The sequence below is a fragment of the Callorhinus ursinus genome, unplaced genomic scaffold (assembly GCF_003265705.2).
Source record: "Callorhinus ursinus isolate GAN/ISIS: 27379988/994484 unplaced genomic scaffold, GSC_fseal_2.0 scaffold29, whole genome shotgun sequence".
NCBI lineage: Eukaryota > Metazoa > Chordata > Mammalia > Carnivora > Otariidae > Callorhinus > Callorhinus ursinus.
The window spans coordinates 20,148,926-20,158,461 of record NW_027397091.1 but is presented as its reverse complement, the minus strand read 5'-3'; the positions used below and the strand labels follow the sequence as shown (position 1 = coordinate 20,158,461).

The 9,536-nt window shown below is 41.5% G+C and overlaps 1 long non-coding RNA gene across 1 annotated transcript in view; it reads right to left on the bottom strand.

Annotated features, from left to right (window-relative positions):
• Positions 1-7,949: 7,949 nt before the first annotated feature.
• Positions 7,950-9,536, bottom strand: part of LOC141370254 (uncharacterized) — a 2,089-nt gene continuing 502 nt past the window's right edge. Inside the window, exons 2-3 of the long non-coding RNA XR_012374149.1 lie at positions 8,816-8,923; positions 7,950-8,317 (exon numbers count right to left, since the gene is read on the bottom strand). This is a non-coding gene — a long non-coding RNA (uncharacterized lncRNA). The remainder of the gene's footprint in view (positions 8,318-8,815; positions 8,924-9,536) is intronic.

Genomic DNA, 9,536 nt, shown 5'->3' with positions numbered 1-9,536 from the left:
ATTTTTTTTTTGTTTTGTAAAATCTATAGAGTTTTCTACATATTAAATTATGTTGTCTGTGAACAGAGAAAATTTTACTTCTTCTTTTCCAATTTGCATAACTTTTTTTTTTCTTGCCTAATTGCTCTGGTTGGGACTTGTAACACTGTGTTGAATAAAAGTGTTGAAAACAGGCAACTTTGTCTTCTTCCTGATCTTAGGGGAAAAGCCTCAGTCTTTCATCATTGAGTATAATGTTAGCTGTGGGTTTTTTCATGTACAGCCTTTATTAGGTTGAAGTTTTTTTCTTTTCTTAGTTTTTGAGAATTTTATCATGAAAGAGCATTGAAATTTGTAGATTTGTGAAATACTTTTTTTCTCCATTAATTCAGATCATCATGTGATTGCTTTTGTTGTTCTTCAATTATTACTATTTTTTTTTAATGTTGAATCATCCTTGCTTTCCAGGAATGAATTCCACTGAGTCATGGTGTTTAATCCTTTTAATATGCTATTGAATCCAGTGTACTAATACTTTTTGAGGATTTTTACATTAACATTTATAGGATCTATTGGTCTGTAATTTCTTTTTCTTATAGTGTCTTTGTCTGTCTTTAGTATCAGGCATATGCTGGCCTCATAGAATGAGTTAGGAGCAGTTTACTCCTCTTCAATTTTTTGAAAAAAAGTTTGAGAAAGTTAGAGTTGATCCTTCTTTAAATAATTGGTAGAATTCACCAGTGAACACAAGAAACAACGTGTGTTTGTAAGGATGTGGAGAAAAAGGAACTCTTGTGCACTGTTGGTGGGAATGCAAATTGGTGCAGCCAATGTAGAAAACAGTATGGGGGTTCCTGAAAAAATTGAAAATAGAGTTACCCTTCAATCCAGTAATTGTACTACTGGGTATTTACTCAAAGAATACAAAAACACTAATTTGAAAGGATATATGCACCCCTATGTTAATTACAGCATTATTTATATAGCCAAAATATGGAAATATGGAAGCAGCCCAGTGTCCGTCAGTAGATGGATGGATGAAGAATATGTCATTTATATATATATTATATATATAATGTATATATAATGAAATATTATTTATTCATAAAGGAAAGAAATCTTGCCATTTGCAATTACATGGATAGAGCTAGAGAGTTTAATGCTAAGTGAAAAAAGTCAGAAAAAGACAAATGCCATTCATATGTGGAATTTAAGAAACAAAGCAAATGAACAAAGGAAAAAAAGAGGGACAGAGAGACACACCAAGAAACAGACTCTTAAATAAAGAGAACAAACTGATGGTTACCAGAGGGGAGGTGGTGGGGGGTGGGGGGGAGATGTGTGAAATAAGGGATGAGGATTAAAGAATGCACTTATCATCATGAGCACTGACTAATGTATAGAATTGTTGAATCACTATATTGTACACCTGAAATTAATATAACAGTGTATGTTAACTAAAATAATAATAAGACAAAAAAGGAAAAAATACATGAGCACAGACATTAGCTCTAGGGGAGAAATGGGAGACATGAAGGAGCAGTACTCTGAAATGTTGTATTTTGAAGAAAAATACCAGACCTCATTTCACAAGGATATCACTCTATAAATCATGAAACATAACAATAGATAATATACACTTAAAAAATGCATTTTTGTGACTAAATGGCAGCTTGTATCACACTTCCTAAAAACTCACTGAAAATCATAATTGATTGGTTTTCTCTGAGCAGATAAACACATTTTTCTTAGTTTTGTCTCAGTGTGCTATCTTTGAATTTATTCTACCTTGAGTTCATCAAGCTTTTTGGATTTGTAGATATGCATCTTTCCTTAAATTTCCCTAAATGGGAAATTTTTGGTCATTATTTCTTCAAGTAATCTCTCTACACTGTTCTCCCTCTCTTCCCCAAATGGGACTCCTGTGACGTGTATATTGGTCCACTTGATAATGTCTCATAAGTGCTTTAGGCTCTGTTCTCTTTTCTCATTCTTTTTTCTTTTTCTTCCCCAGACTTGATAATTTAATATGACCTGTCTTCAAGTTCACAGATCCTTTCTTTTTTTTTTGCCTGTTTGAGCGAGCTGTTGAACATCTCTAGGGAAGTTTTCACTTCATTTCTTGTATTTTTTGGCTGTAGAATGTCCGCTTTTTAAATGCTTTCTATCCCTTTATTGGCATTCTCATCCTGTTTGTATTTTCCTTATTTCTTTTAGTGTTTGTCCTTGTTTTCCTTTAGTTCTTGGAGTGTATTTAAAACAGATATTTTGGAGTCTTTGTCTATTAAGCCTCATGCCCGTGTTTCTTCAGGGATGGATTGTGGAAATTTATTTTTTTTCTTTGAGTGGGTCATGTTTTCCAGTTTTTTTGTATGCCTTGTGATATATTGTTAAAAATTGACCATTTGATGAAACAGCCATCTCTCCCTGTCTTTACAGAGAGGCTCTGTGCAGGGGAGAGCCTGGTGTGAGAGCTCATGGTCTCTGCAGTTGTTTTCCAGGCCTATTTTCTTTCTCAGCCTGTGTATATGCTTAAATCCCCCCTGTATATATGGCTGCTTTTAAGTGTCTTAATTTCTCTAAGAGTCTTACCCTTGCTTCTTCTCAGGGCCTTAGTTGTTTTGTCATATTTCTCTATCAGTAATCTCTTGCCCTATGTATCTGCGGGATGTTAGTCTCCCTGCATCTTTCATGAACCATGCCTGTTGCCCTTCATGACTTTTCTTAGCCTGAATTAAGCTTCTGAGCTTTGAGTTAGGTGAAATTGACACCAATCCTTCAGGCAGCCCCCAGACAGAATAGAACGTTGCAAAATGGATACAGTTTGCCCTCCCTGCTTTAGGGAAGGGAACTGGCGACTGGACAACCACATTCTCTAAATCATACTATGGTATAGTGTGTACCATACCAGTTGGGCACGGGGTAAGAGCAAGTAAAAACATCACAAACATTCCTATCATTCTGGATGTGGCTTATTCTTGATTGTCTACTTGGTTGCTATAGATTTTTGATTCCCAAATCTTCTATAAAATTACTTTGTTCTGTCTCTACTTTACTTAGGGTCTCTATGGGAGAACAAGGGCCTGGAGTTTCCTAGTCTGCCATCTGGATGATGTCACTCCATCTGAATATCACCTTTTTTAACCCTTATACCAAGACCATTATGGAACTCCTGTTATTACCCGCATTTCACAGATAGGAAGCCAAGACCTCCAAATTTAATCAACTCACTCCAAGTCTGGGAGCAAGAACAGTGCAAAGTGGGATTCAGACCAGGCAGTCTGGGACAGAGTTCACATTCTGAACCTTTCCACTGTCTCTTTATATTGGTGGGTTCTCCCCTCATCAATACTGAAATTAGACCATGTAAGGGCCCTAATGTCAGGAAACTCACCTGGGCTTAGAACTTTAAACTGTTTTTGTGATTTGTAATGCTGCTCTAACAGCAATATCTTGTGTTATATAACATATCATTTTACCCATATGTTGGTATAGGTCACACAGGTGTGGGCATGAAGTGAATTTTGGTAGGTACCTCTCTAAGTGGTGTTCTGCCCACCCTCCATGCTGTGCAGGGGCTTGTCTTCCCTGACGTTTCAGAGTGTTAAGTTAGATGAATTATGTAAACTGCTTAGGAGAAAACTAGACACAGCCTACGCCTTTGGCACATGTAGTCTTGAATATTTCAGTGTTTTTGTCATTGCTTTATTCATTCTTGACAGCTCCATAGTGATGACCCAGGGCTGGCGGTGCCAACTCAGCTCCACTAGAGGTGTTTCCGGTCCAAACCTCCTCTCAGTGAAGCTCCTAATCATGCTTGATCACAGCTTTTCTGGAATCATCACCTCAGGCTTGCCTCCAAAGCTGGGCTGTGGGAAAGAGTTCTGTTAGAATTGACAGAAGAACAGGGAGCAACAACACAAAACAAACCCAGACAAAAAACAACAGACTGAACTTTCAGTCTGGCCTGAATGTTTGTCCTCCACCTTATCTGGGTGAGATAACTTTTGGAGAAAGCCAGTAATCTGAAGACACTTGTTGTTTTCTCTTAAGAAGGGGTTAGCATCTTTGCTTTGGGAATGAGAGTGGCGATGCTTTCCAAACCTCAGCGTGAGGAGTTTGCAAATAAGTCTACATCTGATGATTTCAGGTGCGGTGGTCCAGGAAATTGTGCACAAGGTGATTCATCTGCTTCCTGTCTGCAGCTAGTAAATGACACGTGTTCCTTACATAATGTTTACATTGTCCAGTGCTTATCACCCAGAAGCTGGGACCCAGTGCTGGTTCCAGATGTGCTGATGGTGCAGGGTACTTTGCCCAAAGCCCCGTGCGGGATAAAAGCACAGTTTATCCCATAGGTTTTGCTTTTTGTCTGAACATACGTTAACACCCCTGAGCACACCCAACCCGGACCTTGAATGACTGGGTGTTGGTAAGGGTGAAGGTCAGGTGAACAAGCGTGGGCTGAGTTGAGAAGTTAATCCTTGCTGCATAAGGGCCAAAGGTGTATACTGCCTACACGTGTATGAGGATGTGTCTGGACAAGGTCTTGTGGCTTAAGAGCCTGCAACACTCAGCCTATTGAGCAATTTTAACAATCATAGAAATGATTTTTCTGTCCAGCTCTATCTTAAGCCTGGCCATTCCAAAGCTTATTTTGAAAGCTTTTCTCTTCTTACCACAAAACCACCCAATTCCAAACTCCATCAATAACCAATTTCTAATAAAGAGAAGAAGCCGGGCACCTCCAACTCTTTAATTTTGCTTCTTCTTCTGTAAAGTGATTTCTTTTTTGCCAAATCTTACCAGAACTCTTGTGTATTAAATATTCACAGTGATCTAATCATTGCAGAGCCTTTACATTCACAGAAATGGACCTTGAGGAGTGAGTTGATAAATCCAGTGATGACATCCTTGAAGAGATTTACTGTATATTGATAGTATTAAATATGAAGAACTGACATAACTATTCCTATCATTCAAAATTCTTATTCCATAGATTAAACACACACACACACACACACACACACACACACAAAACCCCAAAACTTGCATGTTATTCTGATTCCTAGGGGAGCAGATATTCATGGTAGAGAATTTGAAAATATAAAAAAAAGTACCAAGAAGTGAAATTAAAATCTCCCGTAACCGCCCTCAGAAAAAGTTGATATTAGCACCATAGAGGTGTTTTCCCTGATGTACATATACAGACTTAAACAATGAAGCTGAGTTAGAGCCTTATGGTGTATTCTGTTGTTCAGCCTTAAAACATCTTGTCATATAGTGAATATTTTCTCCTGGCAGACAGAAAGATTATTCTCGAATGCAGATTTCAATGGCTGTCCTGGAATTCAATTGTACACAGCTCCCAAATGTATTCCATCTAACCCCTGTTGCTGATCATGGTTTCAAAATTTTCACAACTCTAAATAAAACAGCGATAAAAATCAGATTTGCATTCCTCATTATTTTCTTAGAATAAAGCCCTAGAATTAAAATACCTGGGTTAGAATGTGTGCACCATGTTCAAGGTTTGGGGATTTGACTTTTCACTGCAGTCCTGAGACATATTGCACGGTCTCAGGCACAGGCTGTTCCCCTTCTCAATGATTTTCATGCTTGGAAAGGTCATGTTTTGTCTCCTTTTCTATGATATGTTAGGTGTGGCCACAGGAGGAGACATGGGAAAGGCACACACACCAAAACCCTCCAAAGCTGATCATACTCACAGGTCCTAGAGGGGGGTTATCGCATGCCATGCATGATCACAGGGGCAAGCACCGGGTTTGGGGAAGCAGGAAACGCACAGAAGACAGGAGTGAGGGGAAGGTGTTGGCCACCGGTTTCTGTGGGAAAGGCAAGACAGGACAAAGTGAGCAGGATAGGATTGGCAAGTTTGAATAATTTCTGTGGCTCTAACTATGGGGCGGTCTCCAGTTGGTTCTGGGATGATAAAGACAGGAATTTTGCCTCCCGGGCTGGGTAGGCCAGCAAGAGGAAGTCTGGCCTGGATTGCTTAGTTTGCAATATCAAAAGCCATGCTTGCTGGGCTCTTTAGAATTGGCTAGCCCAGAGAAGGGCAGTCTCTCCCCAGCTGGAAAGGTTTTTTTTTTTTTTTTTTTTTTTTTAAGATGTCAAAACATCATACTGTACAGGTAATAAAACCACATACAATTCAGGGAATAAAGCAGTGAACCCTCTTCTTATGCTTGAACCTGCTGGACTATGTACAGGGCCATGGGCCTCCCTTCTGTGATATTTCCACATGCAGATTTCACTGGTCTTGAAATGATAGGGTAGATTTTGTAGCTTTTGGCTATTTTAGCTGTCAGTCAACATTTCCTGAGTAGCTGATAAAAAAAAGAAAGCACTTGCCCCAAATACACCTCAGGCACTAAGTCTAGAACTGAAATGTCCCTGCTAGTCACACATTAAATGCATTTCTGGTTTGGGATGCCCTGAAGAGGAAGGGCTTGAGGAGGGCACACAGGACAGAGTGGGTGTGTGAGGGTCACTGAGACACATTTTGCCCATACCTCTTTTGGCCAGGTTTGGCCCTTTTCAGGAGTCCAGTAGCCAGGAAAACCTCTCCCTGCTGCAGAGAACTTCCTTCTTATGGCAGCATGGACAAGTTGGATCTCAATAATGGAGAAGTCCCAAGGCACCTCTGTCACAGACCACAGACCACCTGTTGAATGTCCCTCTGGCTTCAGGACAATGACCGAGCTTGCTTAACAAGGGGCACATTACGTAGGTTCTGTATGAGCTTGGCGTAGTTAACAGGGGGTTGTTTGCAAGGATACTAATCATAGAAGAACAATGGTACCAATAGTTGCAGTTAGTTATGAAGCATCTCTTGGCACCAAGCACAACTGGCAGAGTTCCTGAAATATATTGCAGTGTCCTGAGGGGGGTTATACCAAGTCACTTCAAGCAACCTCAAACTCACCATCCTCATGGTGTAGACAGGTAAAGTGACATTTCCATCCCAGAGTTGAGAAAAAGGAGGTGTATAGAAGTTATGTGATTTTTCCAAGATCCTAGAGCCAGAATTTAATGGAAACAGTAATTTAATGGAAACAGGAATTATTCCCACTTTATTCTAACCCTAACCTAATACTCTCTCTACTATTATGCGTTGCTTTGTTTGAAGATGAAAGCACATTTGTTTTGTGTTTTTGTTGAGACTGCAAAATCAACAACAGTTACTGATGACCCTTGGTTGGAGTTTGGATAACTTGAAAATTGCCCTGCACAGATTTACCCCCAGGGGCTGAAGAGCTTTCTGTCTGAGGTGTCTGCAGAGGATCCTTTTGGGTCTTCATTGGGTAAATCTTGTACAGAGTGGCTCCAAGTCTGTTAAGCCAGAAATCAAAATCAGTTTCTTTCTTTCTTTTTTTTTTTTGGCTTCTAATGGATTGCTCATTTCAACAACCTTCACAGTCCCTGCCTTGTAGGAGTTTGTATTCTGGAGGCATTGCAAGGTTTGTGGTTGAGATTTATAGACAAAGAGCCATATCTACCAGCTCCATCCGTCCATCCATCCATCCATCCATCCACCCATCCGTCCATTTATTGTATTTTTGCTATTAGGCAGCTCAAAAATAAACAAATCTTGTATCAATCAGGATAAGTTTGGTTGTGCTACAGTAATTCACTCTTAGTGAACTGAAACAGGAAAAATTGATTTCTCCTGCCTGGAACATTGCTGGTCACCATAGCAGAGAGGAAAGTTCTGAAAGCAATTAAATGCTCTGGCACTTAAATGCTCTAGCTTGGGAAAGTGGCAGGTGCCATTTCCATCCTAAGTAAGCGTCCAGAGCCAGCCCCATGGAACCATCAGCAGAGGACAAAGAAGGACAGTCCTTTCCTGAACCTAGAGGGCAGGTGGGTGTGGCCAGCATTTGCAGAACAGTGTTGCTGACCACAGATCTCCTAGTTCAACAGAGGGTTTCTAATCATTTGGGGATGTGGTGCTTACTCACGTTGATCAAAACAAGAGTTGACCTTTGGTCTGGCGTTGAGGTTAGCTTGAGGAACCGAGTGTGGATTTTTAGAAGGTGAATACAGATTTTAGGCCAATGTTTGCTAAACCTCACTGTTTGGAAATAGTTTTGCTCTTGCAGCTTAAATTTTTCTTTGCTACCTATTTCAGATGAGGGCGATAGAAAGGGGAGAAACAGAATGAAAAAAAGAAAAGCATGCAAACACTCGACTGCAGACCAAACACTCATCCCCAAACCTCCTTCTTTGTCCCTTTTTGGCTTCTGTTTTCTTTCTTCCTCCTCAGCTCATGGCATTTGCTTCATTCAAGTCATTTTAAACACTTGACTATTTCCTAAGTCAAAAGAAAAATGAGAGTATTAATAGCAGAAAGATTTAAAATCTGCTCTTTTTTTAAAAAAATAAATATTTTGGCTTTATCTTTTGAAAGTCTTGGCTTTACTCTCTATGCCTGCTGCTTTATTTATTTAGACCTAGCCAAGAAAATTCCCCTTCCCCATGAGGTATCTGCAAAATCTGCTGTCCTATGTGCTTGTGAAGGCCAGAGAGAGGGCTGTGGCCCCATGGCCGTGTGGCCTCGCGGCCGACCGGGCGTTAGTGAAATCCCTCCGAGCCCTGTGCCCGCAGCCAGAGACAACAGCTTTTGGCTGTTTCTGGCAGCTACTTAATTTCCCCTGAGCAGGTCGTAAATCTCCTTGCTGGGCTGCCTTCCTCCACTGGGAATGCCGGAAACACAGTGCAGCTTGAGGTCTCATGGCTTCCCAGAGGTATGACAAAAACACAACCAAAGGATTGGGGGGCAAGTGACATTTGTCCTCTGCACAATTTTTACCTTAGGTTTCTCACCATCTTGGCCCTCCAGGGGACTTCTACCTGGAAGGTAGGTCCAGGAAGTCCCCTGTGACTGTCCCCTCGGCCCAAGCGCACAGGTACCAGGCTTCTGAAGAGAGACAAGTTGGATGCAGCTGAAAGTAGAGTTTTGCTTGAGTCCTTGTCACTCATGGTCATGTAAGACAAGGATGTGGAGTCACACTGCCTCCCGGTATGGCCAAGTCCTACCCTCCATCTTCTCTGCAGGTCTGGGGACCCATCATCCCCAAGCCTGGACCACAGTGACTGTGGGACCCAGCCACCCCCCGACGCAGGTCCGTGCTGACAGCAGCCAGGCCTTGGGCTCTTTCTCCCCCGCCCAGAGACCGACCCACTGCGCAACCGGCCCTCCTCCCTACCTGCCTTGGTGCCCCCAGGGACCGGCCCCTCCACTGCCACTTTGCCCTCTAGATCCTGTGGCTTTTTAACTCTTTCTTTTGTTCCCTCACCTTCTCTGGGGTCTGGGTCCCCCCTCTGATCTCTGCCTCTCCAGGGAAGCTCTGTCCCCTCTGCCTGCAGCAAACATCCTTCCACACACAGACACAAACATGCACAGCCAGCACACACACCACACACGGTTCACAAACTCACATCAATACATAGATATATCACATACACTCACATCACACACACCACACCCCCTCACATACACACACCGCACACACACTCACATCACACACACC